General features: G+C 38.4%; 1 pseudogene; it reads left to right on the top strand.

Moving 5' to 3' along the window:
• The first annotated feature begins 4,728 nt into the window (after window positions 1–4,728).
• Window positions 4,729–18,871, top strand: part of LOC124234654 (40S ribosomal protein S6-like) — a 33,840-nt pseudogene continuing 19,697 nt past the window's right edge.

The following is an 18,871-nucleotide window of genomic DNA, read 5'->3' as shown; positions in this document are numbered from 1 at the left end:
CATTCCTAGAAATTTTAGTTTATAACTATGAAGAAAGAAACTTTGTTGTGATATGTAAAATTATTTTCTAGATTCTCAAAGAATTGTAAATCATTTCTTCCTCTACACAAATGCTGATGGGGTATTTGAAAGTCATCTGCCACAATTCTCTATTGTACAGAACTGACATATGCACGGTGGGACATCTAGCATCTCTGCCCACCCACACCCTCTAAATAACAGCATCATCCCCCAACTGTTATGAAAAATAAAAATAATCACATAATTTAAAAATTCTTCCTGTAAAGAACTGCTGGTTTAAGTAATGAAGCTCAATGTAAGGGAGATCCTTTGCTGTAAGACATACTCAAGCATGCTAAAACCTCTTCACAGGGAAATGGTAGGCAGAATTCAGGATCGGGTGAGTGGTTGGACTAAATCAAGGTTGAAAAATCAAACGCTTACAGACACAAGACAGGTATGAGAAATGTGTAAACCAGGCAAAGAGAAAGATAATAGAGGTGGTCTTTGTGACCAGTTATCCAACACTATTTGTTGAAAGAACATTCTGTCTCCATTAAATTGTCTTGGGACCTTGTCAAAAATCAATTGACCATAAATATGAGGGTTTATTTCTGAACTGCTAATTCTATTCCATTGATCAATATGTCTATCCTTGTGCCAGTACCACACAGTTTTGATTACTGTAGCTTTGTAGTAAGTTTTGAAGTCAGTAAATAATTCTCCAACTTTGTTCTCCTTTATCAAGATTTTTTGCTTATTCTAGATCCCTTGCATTTCCATAAGAATTTTAGAATCAGCTTGTCAATTTCTTCAAAGATGCCAGCTGGATTTTGATAGGGATCGCACTGAGTTTGCAGATCAATTTCAAGAGTATTGTCATTTTAACAATATTGTCTTCTGATCCATGAATGTGGGGTATCATTCCATTTATTTAGGCCTTCTTAAGCTTCTTTCAACAATATTTTACAGTTTTCAGAGTGTAACTTTTTTACTTCTTTTGTTAAGATTATTCCTAAGTATTTTGTTCTTTTCAATCTGGATGACTTTTATGTCATTTTCTTACCTAATTGCCCTGGCTAGATCTGTTTAGTTTTTAAAACTTATCTATCTTACATCCCATTTATCTTTTACTCTTTATTTATTAACTTGGTTTGATCAAACCAATCACCTCACTCTCTCTTTCAGCACTTTGTGCCTTCTGTTTTCTTTTGGATCTTTATTAATTTAATTGTTCGAAGGAAACATCCCTGATTAACAACATCCCACGACTCTAGAGATTATTTCTTTAATCCCCCCCACTCGAACATGTCCGTGGTCATTAGTCTGAACTGCTATTTATCCTGTTACTATTTATGATCTGGGACAATTTATTTATTAAAATAAATTGTAAGCTCCATTGAGTAAGGTCAATATTTTCAACTTTAAGTTCTCAAAAATCTCCTAACAGAGTCATATTCACAAAGAAATGGTTAAAAAAATGTTTTCCATTTTCTCTTCTTTCATAGAGAAGTAATTTAGTGAAATGAAAAGAGTATTACCTTGTCTCGCATCCTGGCTTTGCCACTTAAAGTCTGTATAATATTGAGTGATTAATTGACATCTGAGTCTCAGTTTTTCCATCTGTAAAATGAGAATAAAGATGTCTAAGTGGATGAATTATAATAAAGATTAGAAATAGGCAAGCAAAACATTTAGCCCGTGGCCGACATTTGGTCCATGGCATGTAGTTTCATTATTGATAAAAGCAGTGTGACAATTAACAAACTGAGTTTACAGTTTTTGTTTTAGAAATAAAGGAAAAAGGGGAATGGAAATTTTAAACAGTTATAAAAGTTATTTCAGATTCAAATTACTTTATTACACTGTCCTTGCTAAGGCTTCCTGATCAGTGCCTCCTTCTCCTTGGAACTCTCACTATTTGTTTCAGGGGGAATATACAGCAAGAAACAGAAAGTGTGACACATACACACACACTCCCATTGTTCTTGCTTATTTTATATTTCTGGCATCTCACACTGAAAAACAGACAGATGAAAAACATCAAGATGCAATGCACTGAAAGTCAATATTTAATATCACGTACAACAAAGTTGAAAGGGCTCTACTCGAAGTCATTGCTTCAGTTTGAAGCTAAGTGAGAACCCTTGGAAACTAGTTTTATTATCATTAGTTCCATATTTTGTATCAGTTAACCAGAGAAAAATAATGCAAAATGTTATATGTTGCTTCGTGTTTCCTCTTCCACAAACTACTGAAATAATTCTCTTTGTAAAAGTTTATTTTTAAAAATTCTAACAATCAGGAAAGTTTAACCAGAGAAATGGTATAATTAGGTCAACAGCAATATTTCAACTTCTTGATCTTCATTAAAACAGAGATTCCTTTACTACAACCATCTTTGATGGGGAAATATTTATTTTAAATAAATATATTATATTCTAAATAGAGCAAGTCAGCAGATGTATCCGAGGGAATTAAAAATTTGCACATTCTTGGGCTTCCCCTTTGGCAGTTATATTTTTGGCTTTGCCTTCTGTGGGTGACGGAAAAATTTCCAGTCTTTACAGAGATTAAGAAAAACAAAAGTCTGAAAGGTTATTTCATATGTAGTGAGGAAATTATGTGTATCATGAGAGTCTAGCCAGGGAACAGAAACCACCTGAGGAGTAAAAGAGACTTTAATGAAGAAAATTGATTCCGTGGGTGATGAAAGAGCTGAGCCACCAAACAGGGGACATTGGGGCAATCCAAAGATTGACAACAGCAGGAAGCCCCCCTCCCCCACGACTGAAGGGATAAAGGACAAAGGCAGTGTTCCCAGCACTAGTGGAAGCTGGAACCATAGCTGACCTGCCTGCCAAGAGCTGGATTCATAAAGCTGCTGGCAGGGAAGGAAGAATACACATACCCTGGCTTATTCCTCCCCACCACCCCCTCCACAATCCAGTCTGAAGTCAGCTAAGTATGGGAACCACAGCTACAGAAATTAGTGCCACTTGATACAGAGCGGAGCAGGAGCGGGGCAAGGAAGGAATGCGAGGGCTAACAGATCCAGGACGCACACGTCATGTAATTGTCTACTGAGAGGAGGGGTTGGTGGTGAAGAATGGAACACGGAATGAGTCTGGCCGTTTACATTTTGTTAGAGGACATGAAATGGGCACTTAAGGTTTATTTATTCTTTTACAGAAAAATAATCAACATGTTTGGGACTGAGATGAGCTATTCTGCCTCTTGATTTTACACTACATACTAGACTTATCAGTGCCACGATAGTCTTTCTTTTAGGTGGAAACCTAGGGGCCGGGCCACAATCTCACCCTGCCTCCCACAAACGTCAGGTATCCCAGTATGATATCACAATGGTCTAGTGGTTTGCATACACACACGCATTTTAACGACAGAAGTAAGACAGAAGATAAAATGTGATGGCTATAGGAATCAGCTATGTAAATTGTGAAACATAAGTTGAGATCCCAAAGTTCTGTGAAAGTGTAAAATTCAAATCTATTCATAAGACATTTTTAACATAATGAAAAATTTTATGGCTTTATGGAAGACCTATTACAATGAGTTCAGATTTTGCTTCCCAAGCTATTCGGTCAAGAGGTCACACCTTAGCTACTGACAGATAGGCTGATGCCAACAGAAGCAAGTCAGACAGCGGAGAGGAGAGGAGACAGTGTGACTGCAGCTGACCATGGGCAGGAGCAGAGAAGTGACCATTAGGGCTTCCGGTAAATGCTAGCTGGTTCCTAGTCACTGAAGTTAGGGACTGATTCCTGTCTGGTGGGCAAAACCATTAAGGGTATATTATTACCCTTCATCTGATCTTGACAAGAGAATTTTTGGTGATTAATAAAAAAAAGACAAAACTGATTAAGCTGCATCTGGGTTAACTTTCCTAAATAGCAAATTGGCAGACAGCCCGGAAACAATGTAAATTCTGCTTCATTAAAATTACAATCACAGATGATTTTTTTTCTACCTAGTTGGCTACTGAGAGGGAAAATTTCGATGGTTATATGGGTCATGTGAAAAGGCAATATAGTAAACTTGCACAGAAATTTCCATAGACGGGGCTGGAGGTGACCAGGAAGATGGGTGGCTGGAAGAAACAGTCACAGCAAGGGCTGGCCCTCTCCAGAGCGCCCACGTACTCACAAAATGCTGTTCCATGAAGAGGTCAAGAAAAGAGGCTTGCCAAGAACACTTCCTTTTGGAAAGGTAAATAAGGGAGTTTATTTGTATATTAAGTAATCAAAGAAACATTTTACAGTATAGCTTTCATTGACTAGAAAGTGGTACATGACAGTTTATTGTTATAAACACTTTTTTCTCTAACTATGAACTCAGAACTTAGGGAACATTTTGTAAAAGAAAAAAAATAACAATGAAATATTATCTCTATCAACTTTGAAAAAAAGGCAAAAGAACAATATCATGGTGTGTTTGGCGTCAAATGTGTTTTGATTAACCTTCTTTAGAAAAGGTGTAAAGGTAAAAAACCAAAAAAAGTCCAAATTGACTGTAAGTGTTTCAAGTCTGTATGTCCAGCAGTAGTTTGGGGCCACGTGAGACAGCAAAGTTGGGAAGGAGGCTCATAAGAGAAAGGTAAGATGCGTTCCTTTTTTATATGCAAGTAAAGATGCCCAGTACACACTTAGACATATAAGATTGGCTCTGTCTGTCTCACAGCCTCTCAGGAAAAGCAGCTGCTTCAGGATGAAGATGCAGATCTTCCCAGTCACTAACTGCCAGAGACTCACTGAAATGGGTGATGAACAAAAACTTCCCACCTTTGTCAGGAAGCTCATGGCCACAGAAGTTGCTGCTGATGCTCTGAGCGAAGGATGGAAGGGTTATGTGGTGAGAATGACAAACAAGGTTTCCCTCTGACCCAGTGTGTCTGGACCCTTGGCCATGTTCATCTGCTACTGAGCAGGGGCCTTTCCTGTGATAGACCGAGGAGAATTGGAGGAGGAAGGTGCAAGTCTGTTCTATCCGGCGTTGCATTGTGGGTGTGAATTTGAGAGTTCTTCACTTGGTTATTGTAAAACCAGAGAGAAGGATATTCCTGGAATGACTGATGCTGTTATGCCCCATCGCCTAGGCCTGAAAGAGCTCGCAGAATCTGCACAGTTTTCAATCTCTCTAGAGAGACGATGTCCACCAATATGCTGTGAGGCAGTCCCTGTTCAAAGACGGTAAGAAACCCGGAATCTGAGAGCTCAAGATTCAGTGTCCTGTTATTAACACTAGTATATTGCTCTGAAGAAACAGCTTAGTAAGGAAAATAAGGAAGAAGCTGCAGAATATGTTAAACTTTTGGCCAAGAGAATGGGAGACCAAAGAGAAATGCCAGGAACATTTCCAAGAGACAGACGCTGTCCTCTCTGAGAGCTGCTTTCTTTGGTCTGAGCCCAGTCGAAAATAAGATTTTCAAATGTTCAACATCGCTAATTGTTAGGGAAATGCAAATCAAAACTACAATGAGGGGCTGGCCCCGTGTCCAAGTGGTTGGGTTTGCGTGCTCTGCTGCAGGCGGCCCAGTGTTTCGTTGGTTCGAGTCCTGGGCACGGACGTGGCACTGCTCATCAGGCCATGCTGGGGTGGCATCCCAAGCGCCACAGCTAGAAGGATCCACAACGAAGAATATACAACTATGTACCGGGGGGCTTTGGGGAGAAAAAGGAAAAAAATAAAAATCTAAAAAAAACCACAAAAAACAAAAAAAACTACAATGAGATATCACCTCACACCCATCAGAATCACTATAATTAACAGGACAAGAAATAACAAATGTTGGAGCGGGTGTGGAGAAAAGGGAACTCTCATACACTGCTAGTGGGAATGCAAACTGGAGCAGCCACTATGGAAAACAGTAAGGAGATTTCTCAAAAAACTAAAAATAGAAATACCATGTGATCTGGCTATTCTGCTGCTGGGTATTTATCCAAAGAATATGAAATCAATCATTCAAAAAGATTTATGCACCTCGATGTTCATAGCAGCATTATTCACAATAGCCAAGACATGGAAGCAACTCAAGTACCCATCAATGGATGAATGGATAAAGATGTGGTATATATATGCAGTGTGATACCACTCAGCCATAAAAAAAGGACAAAATCGTGCCATTTGCAACAACATGGATGGACCTTCAGAGTTATGTTAAGCAAGATAAGTCAGACAGAGAAAGACAAATACTGTATGATTTCACTCGTATGCGGAAGATAAGCAAACACATAGAGAAGGAGAACAGATTAGTGGTTACCAGAGGAAAAGGGGGTGGGGGAGAGTGAAAGAGGTAAAGAGGCACACATGTGTGGTGACAGATAAAAACTAGACTATTGGTGGTGAACACAATGCAATCTGTACATGATCAGAAAAGCTGTAGTATTACCCTGACCTGAATGAAGGGTGTGGCTTGGACATTTCAGTACTAATCAGTAAAGACAAACAACCAGTATCCGCAGGCTCTCCAGAATACCTTCAAACTTGTTTATAATATTGGATCCCTGGTGCAACCTTGGGGAGGAAGAGCTTCAAGAAAGACACATGAGGGCTGACCCAGCGGCGCAGTGGTTAAGTTTGCACATTCTGCTTCTTGGTGGCCCGGGGTTCCCCGTTTGGATCCTGGGTGCGGACGTGGCACCACTTGGCAAAAGCTATGCTGTGGTAGGCGTCCCACATATAAAATAGAGGAGGATGGGCATGGATGTTAGCTCAGGGCCAGTCTTCCTCAGCAAAAAGAGGAAGATTGGCAGTAGTTAGCTCAGGGCTAATCTTCCTCAAAAAAAAAAAAAAAGACAGATGAGTTGCCCACCAGCCCAATGGGAAGGGGAACAGTTGGAAGTTGAATTGATTTAAAGAAATAAAGAATTGCTATATTTCTTGCCAAATATATAATTTACAAATTTAAGTTCCAGGCAAATTTTATTTTACTTTATCTTTTTAACATCTTGTATCATATTCTGGGGGAACAAATAGGATTTTAAAAATTCTGTGATTTGCTAATGTTTCATAGTGGTTGTGAACATTCAGAATTAAACCAACCAAGTTTCAAATTACTTTGTGCTAAGTGGCTGAGGTATGATTTTTAATCTTTTTATTTTTCTTTTTGCTTGAGGAAGATCAGCCCTGAGCTAACATCTGTGCCAGTCTTCCTCTATTTTGCATGTGGGCTGCCACCGCCACAGCATGGCTTGATGAGCCCTGTGTAGGTCCGTGCCTGGGACTGGAACAAGTAATCCTTGGCTCGCTGAAGCAGAGCGCACGAACTTAACCACTACGCCACTGGCCCAATACGATTTTTAATCTTTTTAAGCCATGGTTTCTACAAGTATAAAACAGGGATTGTTACTAATCATTAAGATTAATGAGACAATGTTTATAAAGCGCTTAGCACAGTGGTCTCAACTATTGGTACCTTAAGGATAATATTCACGTTACAGGAATATGCGAAAATAGAGGGAAAAGGAAAAGATGGCCCACAAGCCGATCACTCTAGCACAAGTGCTATTATTTTAGATACTTTTCCTTCGAGGTAGATTTTTAGCTTTGAGGATTGTTTTCTTGTGTTGTGCCAGCTTCACGAGCACACAGAGTATGCACCTCAGCACCTAACATAGTCAATGACAAAAAATTATTGAATTAATGAATCAGTCAAGAAGTTGGAGTTAATTTGTGTTCTCCACATTTTTGTCTGGTAGTAAAATGCAAGAAGCTCTCCAATAGGCAGGAATGTTCTTTTAAAAACAATTTTGATACAGTTTTTCAACAAACAATGAAGATTTTCATTTTCAAGTTGCCTATGTTATTTCAAAATATTTCAAAAGTATGATTAGGCAGCTTAAATATGTGAAGAATATTCGTCAACTCGTTTTTTAAGTACCCCATCTTGAAGCATTTCATTATTGCTCCTAATACATGTAAATAAAGGTAAGTTTTTTCAAGTGGCATTGTGGTATACTAAGAATCTAATTGCCTCATATATTTGAAAAGTCAGTTCTTCTTTGTTTTGACTCTTTAAAAATAAGATGGCAACATGCATGTGGAATTGTTAGCTTACTTAAGATTCTTGAAACCTTTGTTTTTACTCCAAGGATTTCCTCATATTCTCTCAGATCCCAATGAAGTTCTTGCTTCAGCAAAAGGCCAATCATTGCTTGCCATTATGCTCATTTTGTCCTTCCCCAGTAGCCTTCATTTCCTTCCTGTCATTAGTAAGAGAATGACTCAAAAGCAGCTCGGGCAGCGGATCCTCCAGCCCAGCACTCATTTACAATTTCTGTAATGTGGACAAGAGAAAACGGACTAATTTAAAAACACACACACTGCATCTGGGGGAATTAGCACAATGTCCAGAGGACATGCTGGGCCTCAGAGGAGAATACGGGCTGGCCTGCGACCCATCTCTTGCCACTCCTCCCCCGTCCTCCCACCCACACCCTGATGGAATCGTTCAGCAGGGACTAGTCGGGCCTCTTCCTTCTTCCTCTGGCTTAATAGCTTTGCACCCCAGCGAGATTCACTTTCCCCCATGTGCTTAAAGTAAGTCTCAGTAATATCATAGACAAAACAGACATACGCAGTCATCCTTGATCCATGAATTAGTCCCTTTCTTCCCTGATTTGTTAATGTATTTGGCCATCTTGCCTGTAATTAGCAAGCTTAACGACAGAGCCTTGGGGGAAAGAAAATACAAATTAAATCTTGGTTTTGGAATTCATCATTGAATCCTGATGGAACAGAAATCCAAAATTTTATGTATTTAGAGAAAACACTATTAGAATTTCATTTTTCAGAATATATCCAAGTGATGTCTGAAATAAGTGTATATAAACTGGCTCATTTCAGAAATACTGGAAAAACAAAAAGTATATAAAGAAAAAAAATTAAATCAGTAAGTAGACGCTTTTTTTGTGTGTGTGTGAGTAAGATTTGCCCTGAGCTAACATTGGTTGCCAATCCTCCTCTTGTTTTTTCACATGAGGAAGATTCGCCCTGAGCTAACATCTTTGCCAATCTTCCTATACTTTGTATGTGGGACGCCTACCCTCCACAACATGACTGATGAGTGGAGTATGTTCACACCCGGGATCCGAACCTGCGAACCCCAGGCCACCAAGCAGAGCATGTGGAACTTTATCTTTTGACTCCCTTTTTTTTTTTTTAAAGATTTTATTTTATTTTTTCTTTTGTCTCCCCAAAGCCCCCCAGTACATAGTTGTATATTCTTCGTTGTGGGTCCTTCTATTTGTGGCATATGGGACGCTACCTCAGCGTGGTTTGACGAGCAGTGCCATGTCCGTGCCCAGGATTCGAACCAACGAAACACTGGGCCACCTGCAGCGGAGCGCGCGAACTTAACCACTTGGCCACGGGGCCAGCCCCTCTTTTGACTCCTTTTTCATTTGAGATAAAGAATATGGCAAACTTCTACTTCTTTCTACCCTCCCCCTCATTGCCCTTCATCATCTTTATTAACATAATCTGAATGTTTAGTTTCACCTACTTGATACTAAAATATAGTATCATTTGGTGCTTTCTTTTAAAAATCATTTTGACATTCATGTTGTGCATTATAATTATAATAATTTTTTGGACCACTGTTTAACTGAAATGAAATGTTTAACTGAAAACAATGCTCATCATTAGTGCTGTTACCCTATGACTACTTTATCCTTCAGTTCTTAATTCTGATTCCTTTCTCAGTTTTCATGTATTTCCTTTTCAAGTATTTTTTTTTCAGTAAGATGATTTGAATTCACAGACTTTCTTTCACGTATCTCTAGTAGGCTTCTTAATCACGTGCATGGTAGTATGGTACCCACAGTCAGTGGTTGTATAGCACACAGGTATTTCCCTATAAAGAAAAGCCCTTGGAAGGTACCAGTGATACATAATTATGTGCATTACAGGAAAAGGCAAAGGTAAGTACTCTTATACTCGATTAACTTGGCAGATATTTAAAAGCCTATTTTGTCTTGGAATTTCTAGGCTTTTCAGAGATACTTAATAGCTGAATGAATAAATAAGTGCATAACAAATGTATGCCAAATGAATTAGAAAAGAGAAAGATTAGAAGAAAGAGAATCAGTTAGGTGACAGTCCCTAAATGATTAGGCAGAAAATGGAAGTGTGGAACTTGCTCCATTTCTAATAAGTCTTTCTAGAATCTTTGATTTAAGACATAATTCATTCTATCAGAAACTTATGAGAAATCCAGAATATACTGAAAACTGATGAGAGGAAATAGATTCCCCAGCCTCACATGACCGTTGACGACACATATGGAGAAACTGTTTGTGTAGATTTTCTAAGTAATGTGAGTTGATATGACTCCTAGTCAGGAACATTTTATTATTTTAGACAACCGCACCAAGGATAAAACTTCCTTATAATTAGATTTTTCTGCTGCACTGGATCTCCTGGGAAATAAATATTGACTGTGCCATCTTTCTAATTAAAACGTGCAGGAAGCCTTATCTAGTAATCCCAGTGACGCTGCAGAATCTGACAGTTCAGTCAGATATTTTAGGCCCCAGAGTGGATTCCAGATGACCCAATTATTCTGTCAGTATATCTGTACTAAACAAATTAATTAATTGCCATTTTCTCCTTTGCAAATAGAATCGTGGACAAAAGACATAGAAAAATTAAGCTTTTAAATATAGATGAAGAAACAGAATGGCTGGGAAGTTGAGTAAATCACTTGAGTAAATTTCTGGGAAGACATAAGCATAATTATGATGACGTCTTGAATTTATAAATCGTTTTTTATGAAGAATCCAAAGATAATTAATAGTGCAGGCAACATTAGACTGAAATAAAATCACCTCACGTGAGATGCTGTAATAGTAAATTTTGGTTAAAATTGGAAGTTCTAATCTTTTGGACAACAATGCTAAAGTTTTGCTTTCATGCAACCCAAATAATTACTCTGTCTTAAAACATTTTATCACTTTATCCATCCCCTTAGAACTCAAGTGAAAGATGAATTATGCTCTTTCATAAGAAGAAGGAGGAGGCAAAGATAAAAAGAGGTGAAGAATATGTCAAAGTCTATCTAAAAAGAGGGCCTGAGGAGGTAATATTTTCTTAGCATGGTGCCAATGCTGCAGTGAAGCTGGTATTTTGGAGCCAACCAAGAAAACAGCCAGCAAATGTAGTCTGAATACCTTCTTTCTTTCCTAGAGGTGTAAAAGGATGCCATGTGGGCGCCTCCAGCTTTGGAGGAACTCCAGAGAAATATCTCACCAAGGTTTCATGGCAGATAGGGGGCCAAAAGCATCCTAGATAATATTCTTGTGATGTGTGAAGAAGGTGTTAAAGAGCCACAGAAAAGTCATTTTCAGGTTTCTCTGAGCCAGATTTAAAATTAAAAAAAAAAAAAAACCCACAAAAGATAAAAAGTCAAACCTGACGAGAGATCCCAGAGGAGTTTAGTATTTTGGTATATCCAACCTGTACCCACATCATTACATTTCCGAACGGAGATGAGGCTGTGTTATGCTGGCCTCTCATGACCTGTGGATGTAACACGTCAGAAATAGAATTGAGCGGGAGGCTGGAAATGCATCTGAGAAAAAAAGGGAAGGGGCTCAACTTGGGGAGCAAAGCTGTTTGGCATAGATGGGGCTTCTGACACCCACGATGGTGTCCTGGAACTTGCAGCATTTTAAATATGTGTACGATAAAGATTCTTAGAAAATTCCCCACTGAGAAAACGGAGGGTACACACCAGAAGTTTATTGGCACTGACCACCAATACACTCTTCTACTGCAGCCCCTAGACAGCTGTTTAAAATGAGGGAGGAAGAAAAATGAGGGGAGAAAAAGGAGCAAATCCTTTGGAAAGCACGAACGCCTCCAAACAGTTCCAATCTTAGAGTGTTATGATGTTAAAATATGAGGCACATTATCAGGAGATGAAAGTTCAAAGAGGCCTCAGCTTTGTGTTGGATAAACAGGAACATATGCCCAGCCTCGGAAATATTTCAAATGTGTTGTGAAACTTCACTCCGTTAGGAGAGAAATGTTAGAGTTCAACTGTGAAAAATTCAACTGCATATTTGAAAAAAGCAGGTGCCGGGAGAGACCACAAACTTTCTAAGCGTGTCAGCACCATACACCACAATAACAAACAGACGTGAAAACATTAAGGATTAGAAAGGTTTTCTGAGCAATACTTCAAATGAGCCCAAGTAGCATTGACATATCATTGTGAATATGCATTCCTCTGAGGGAAAAATAAAAGTCAAAAGGAGGAAATTGAGACTCTGGAAATATTTCATAGTTGGCCTTTGTGGGAAATTTATAAAATCAAGGGAAATTCGGGCAGAAGTCACTACATACCAGAAGTGAGAGTTCTCTTTTGAGGAAGGTTAATTGAAAGGGAGGAAAAAAGAACTTAACCCACAAAATCTAAGCCTAACGTTAGCTCACCAGAGAAGTCCTATTCCAAAGGAATTTTAATTGTTGATTTACGAGTTGTGATGGCAGAAAGAGTACGTATAGATGATCAAAAGTCTTTTCTGAAAGTTGTTACTAAAGAGATTTGTAACGTGGTTACTCCATTCCTCTTCTAAGTGGTTTCTATTTCTATTTCTTTTGTATCCACTCCACTGAGTACAGTATTCCATGATAGTGAGGGAGGCAATAAATGTTGATTAATTAGCTGAGCAACAAACTCTTACCAGTCCTGAAATCAAAGGGAGAGTCAGGCAGTTCCAGGAACCCTGTGGGAGGTCAGATGTTGGGGAGCAAGACTGGCTGGTTCACACGCAAGGACAGTGCCCAATTCTTCAAGTTGCAGTGCTCTCTCCCTCTATCCCAGCCACACAAGGTCACCCTCTACTGGGGCCACTCCACACACCCCAGATGCCTTGCCCTGCCCCACCTCCAACCCCAACATCCTAAACTCTGGGCTTTTACTTTTTTTTTTTTTTTTTTTAAATGTTGGCACCTGAGCTAACAACTGTTGCCAATCTTTTTTTTTTTTTCTTTTGCTCCCGAAATCTCCCCAGTACCTAGTTGCATGTTTTAGTTGTGGGTCCTTCTAGTTGTGGCATGTGGGATGCCGCCTCAGCATGGCCTGATGAACGGTGCCATGTCCGCGCCCAGGATCCGAACCGGAGAAACCCTGGGCCACCAAAGTGGAGTGCACGAAATTAACCACTCAACCACGGGGCCAGCCCCTGGGCTTTTATTTTGAAATCTTACAATTTATGGTTTGTCTTGAACAGTATCCACAGGGAAGTTGATGAGGATTATCACAACTTGAGCACTGCTGATTAAAATTGCTCGTCTTCCCCTGCCTCTTTCCTTAAAGCCATGCAGTGCTTTCTGCTAATCTGGAAAATTGATCCATGTTACTATGCCACTGGGTCAAGGGGTTAACCGCCCGAACGAACACTTGCCTTTGGTGGTGAAAGAATTTAGAGAGAAGAGAAGGTATTCTGATAAAGCAGCGGGGTTGAGGAAGCATTCTAGAGCCAGTCACTCTCCTTCGGAAATCCACACTGTTCATTCAACAGCACCATCTCCCCATTTCAGCGACCTCCTGGAAACTCTGGCTTCCCACTTAATATTTTGGAGGGAACATTTTTAAAATACAGTAAAAATGCAAACACAAACACATGCACCATCATCATCCATATACTGTTCGCTTTCCAGAACCAACAAATGTCACTTTGTTTCAGATTTTTTAAAAATAGAGCATTTCAGATAAATTTGAAACAGTATTTGTTACGCTTCCCCACTCCATCCCCCTCCCTCCTCCACCCGCCAGAGGCTATCATTATTTGATTTGTCTACTTCTAGGTCTTGTATACACTTCTAGGTCAGTTTATATATTCATCTATGTATAAATAATAAATGATATTGCTTCGAATGTTCTTTTAATTATTCATAAATACATTCATGCTGTACATATTCTTAAACTCGCTTTTTATCACTCAACATTGTGTTTTAAGTGTCCATATAAATACATATATAACTAGTTTGTTCACTTGAACTGTATGTAGCATTTCATTATATAACTGACTACACCATAATTTATTTCCCCATTCCCCTATTAGATACTTCCGGTTTTTCACTATTATACACAATACTGTATGAACATCCTTATACATATCTCTTGACACATGCAAGAACTCTCTATGGGTGCAATTGCTTCTCCACTTGGAACTCTCCAAGTGGAATTGCTGGGTTGTAGGATATGAGTACTTTCATCTTTACTACATGGTACCAATTGGTTCTCTAAAGGGATTATACGAATTTACATTCGCACCAGCAATGTTTGATACTTCCTCTTTCTCTGAGTGCCAGCCAACACCTTATATTGCCAGGTTGTTTGCCAATCTGATGGGTATAAAGTAAAATCTCCCTACTTCAATTTAAATGTCCTTAATGATTATCTAGCTAGAACATCTTTCCATATTTATTAGCCATTTGAGTTTCCTACTTTGTAAGTTGTCTTTTCATATATTTTACCCAATTTTCTTTTGAGATGTTTGTCTTTTTGTCATATTTATTTGTAGGAGTTCTTTATATATTCTGAATATTACTTTTGTCTCATATATTTTTGTAAATATATTCTATCTATATGGTGTCTGTCTTATAACTTTGTCGTGAGTTTGTAACCATAACCCTGCTCAGAATAAGCCTAATGTGTTGTCTTCAGCTTGCAGGAAACTGCAAAGAAAGGAAAGAGAAGACGGCTGAACAAAACCAGTAAAAACCAGTTGAAGGCAACATGAAAGTCTGACTGGACCTGACATAGACCCTGCAACACATCATATGCTCATTGTAATACATCGCATATTATGGAACCTACCCACCGATGCCATGACAGTTTACAACTGCCATGGCAATGGCAGGATACAACCATATAAGGAAAGAAAAGAGGTGGCATCCTTGTTCCCCTGAAAAGCCTGCCTAGTTCCCCTAATACCTGTGAATATTCCTCCCCTTCATTACTTTGACCTCTTATAACAGCTCAATCGCCTCAAGAGCTGAGAAGTTGATTGGTGAACTTTGCTCCCACTTCTCCATTCTTTGTCCATTGAATAAAGCTTGTGCTATTGCATACTCAGCTTCAGTCTTGTTTCGAAGTTGCAACACCAAACAGAGGCAGAACCCCAAGAGGAAGGTCAAGAGCCCCTTCCTCAGGTCTCAGGTCTCTCCCTGGTTGGGGAGAGAGTTCAACTGGTAAGAAGTTGTCAGACATTTTTAATACTGATATATCAGTTTTTTCTTAATGAATTCTGGTTTTTGTGTTTTGTCCAAAACATACTATGCTGCAATTATATATATAAACATACATATGTAAATATACAAAAATATGTTAATTTATATACACACACAAATATCACTCACATATTCATCACTTTCTCTAAAAGTCTGCAGAAGTTAAAGTCATCAAACCCATTGAATGATTTCACTCAAAGGCTGTGCTGTTTACCTGGGTTGACTCTTTGCTTAGCAACTGTTTTTCATCTCAAGTTGAGTCCCAATGATATTAGAAGGCGGTATAGGATTTGGCATCAGAGGCCTAATAACAAGTCACAACTCTGCCACTTACTGAGTATATGACCCTAACCTCTCCGTGCCTCAGTAACTGTCACACAGATTCCTCTATCTCTCTTGATCTTCTCATGTGTACAAAGGTGAAAATAAAAGCCATTTCCAATTAACTCATTTGATCCTTACAAAATACAATGAAGGAGGCACTATTGTTATCTCCATTTTAGAGATGTCGAAACTGAGGGACCAAGCAGGTAACCAACTTTATCAAGGCCACATAGTTAACAAATAGCAGAGCCAGGATCTAAACCTCCAGAATCCATGCATTTCACTGTACTGCCTCCCAATAATTGCTTCCTTATAGTTAGGTGAAAGAATGAATGTAAAACACTTAGCCTACTGCTCAGTCTACAGACGTGCTCTAAAAATGTTATTTATTTTTATTTTCCATAAAGGCTATTCCAAATTTTTCACTTTACTCCAAACTTGAATATGTTCCCACAGACGACCTTGATTAGCACGCCCCAGTATCTTCTGTAGAGCTCTAGAGCCGTGGAATCTATGGGCTGCCTATTGAAATTCTCATGTGATGGGAGTCTCATTACCTTCAGCTTCCGGCTTTGTCTTTGCTTTTACATTCTCTTTCTCCGCTTCCTCCTCCTCCTTCAGAGCATCTTTGAGAAACCCCGCTGCCTTAACTTCAACTTTCAAAGTTAGGATCCTTAAATAGCTGCACTTTCAATTCTTTTCTTCTGACCTCCATATAAAGTACCTAGTATAATGCCTGGAACACAGCATGTGTTCAATAAATGCCAGCTTTTATTATTGGGGTTCATTGGTGTCAACGTCCAACAGAATCGTCACTTCCTCTTGATAGACTGAGTTGGATTTCTGCAGCCGCATGAGTGGGAGGTGGGTATAAGGAACAGTGGGGTATTATAGGAAGAAAGTTCACCTTCTCTTTTCCTTCCAACAGAGGAAGAATTTCACCTTCTTTCCCAAGGTAACTCTTTTACTTACGTCAATGATCTTACCCAGTTTCGCCTCTTCTAGTATCTTAACCCCTCTTTCAAGTCTTCAATCTCTTGTCTTCTTTAATTCTCTATAACTCTGTTTTATTGACTCTAAGATACCATCACTTGTAAAGAAGAAAAAATGCTGCCATTAAAGTAGGATAGAACACTTTATCACTCACATATATAGATTTTCATCGTACATCAGTCTTGAACCTACATGAAAAGAAAAATATAAGCAAATAAATTGGATAAGGTATTCCTCAAACTTTGCATTCACAATTCGATTCCTCACATATTCAGGATTGTTGATGTTGCTTTCCCACACAACATTGTCCTCTGTGTCATCACAAGCACTGGTGATAGACCGTTTCCTAAGAGAGCTCCTCTGCTGTCTCCAAGATGTTCTTCCACGTGCTTCATCCATCCTCTAAGCTTTGACAGGCATGTGCTGACAGTGACTAACAGTCATGACTGCTGCCTAGCTAACAGCAACTATAAAATGCATCCCAATTTCAGAAATGAAAATGTGCGCCAAGAAAAAGTATGCCGTAGAAACAAAGAAATATAGTAGATCCTTCTTGTCAGTTTATAAACGTGATGAAGTCACCTCATAAAGTTAATGAGAAAACTGAACATTGGATGTAGGAAAATAGTGAAGAAAAGCAGATGGGTCCAAAATCCTCTCACTCCCTCTCTCTTCAAACCAACAATATGTTTGTTAATTTAGTAACATTTATTTAGATTCATTTATCAAAAATCCTGATCCAACAAGTTTACTTTGTTCTTTGTGTTCAATATGATTTTTCTGTACATCTTACACTTTTTGAAAATTTAACTAGACAAGGGAACTTTTTTTTTAACAGAGTAATGATTTTTATGGTCATATCAAGATTATAATATTTATCATATATTATATAATAATATATTTCAATACACTTTATAATATTTAAATATACTTTAATTCAGATGACCTTTCACAAATCACCAGAAATGCTGAATCCATCCATCCACTCAATCCATTTTTTAAAATTCTAGTCGTATTGTTTGGGATAAAAATTAATAATGATTTACATATATTATTGAAGAAAGTATCTGCAGAATTTGCTCTTCAAAATTGGTAGCATTTTACTTGCTTTTGGTAAAGAAATCCTGGCAAAGCTTCTGAGATTATGAAATAGCTGCTTCAAAACTTTGAGAAATTGAATTTGCTTTTTTTATATAAGTAGGTGAATTATTTAATGCGTAGCTTTAAAAGATATTTTTATCACAATAATTTATATGGAAATTACTTACTTTTTCTCATTTTATACAAATTGTTGTATGGGTCTACTTCTGAAATCCTGAATTGTCCTGGTATTTCCCCTAGAACGATGCAATATTTTAACTCATAGGTCAAAGAATCAAATATGAATTAAAACATTGAAGTTCCCTTTTACCCCCAGCTCCATCTTGCTGACAAGAGTGCAAGATGGATAATATTGTTGATGAAGGTATGAATAATTGAGGACATCCATTACTGCTATGACAACGTAAATGTGGACATCCATTCTGGAGGATATTTTTAACATTATGCATAAAAATCTTAAATTGTGTAAATGCTTTGACCTAGCAATTCAAATTATAGAAATTTATCCTAAGGAAACAATTAGAAAAGTATTCAAAGATGTAAATGGAAAGATGTTTGCCACAGAGTCATTTAGAGTAGTGAAAGATCAAAACAATCTAATTGTTCAGCTATAGTTGATTGAACAAATTATGGTGTATCCACTTAAAGAAATCTTTAGCCACCAAAAATCATGAGTTAGATCCATATTTATTGAAATGACGTGGCAGAGACAGTAATGCCTACTAAATGTTTCACTGATGCCTCTTATTTTCTGTCACACCCCTGCAGTTAGGTAGAGCCATGTAACTCATTCTGCCCAAGGCAATGTGGAAGTCAGATGTGTCACTTCCAGCATAAGGCAATGAAAAGCTCTTGTAAGATTTTCCAATCTCTTCCTTCTCTTTCTTGGAAAACTGAGGAGGCAGGGCATTGCAAACTTTGCAGTTACGAGATGCTGGTGCTTCCATCAGCCTGGGTCCCTAAGTGAATGTGTGGTGCAGAGGCCTCCACTGACCCATTTGGGATACATAACATGAGCAAGAAATAAACTTTTATAGTATTAAAACACTGAGATTTAGGGGTTTTTTGTTACCTCAGCATAAACTGGCCAATACGAACTAATACACATTCTAAAAGATTCGTGACATATTAAACGAAACAAATGTCAAGGATATAATGAATTAAAAGGAAACACAGTCTGTTTTTGTATAAT

This window comes from Equus quagga, chromosome 2 (assembly GCF_021613505.1).
Source record: "Equus quagga isolate Etosha38 chromosome 2, UCLA_HA_Equagga_1.0, whole genome shotgun sequence".
NCBI lineage: Eukaryota > Metazoa > Chordata > Mammalia > Perissodactyla > Equidae > Equus > Equus quagga.
This window is presented reverse-complemented; position numbering and strand designations above follow the sequence as displayed.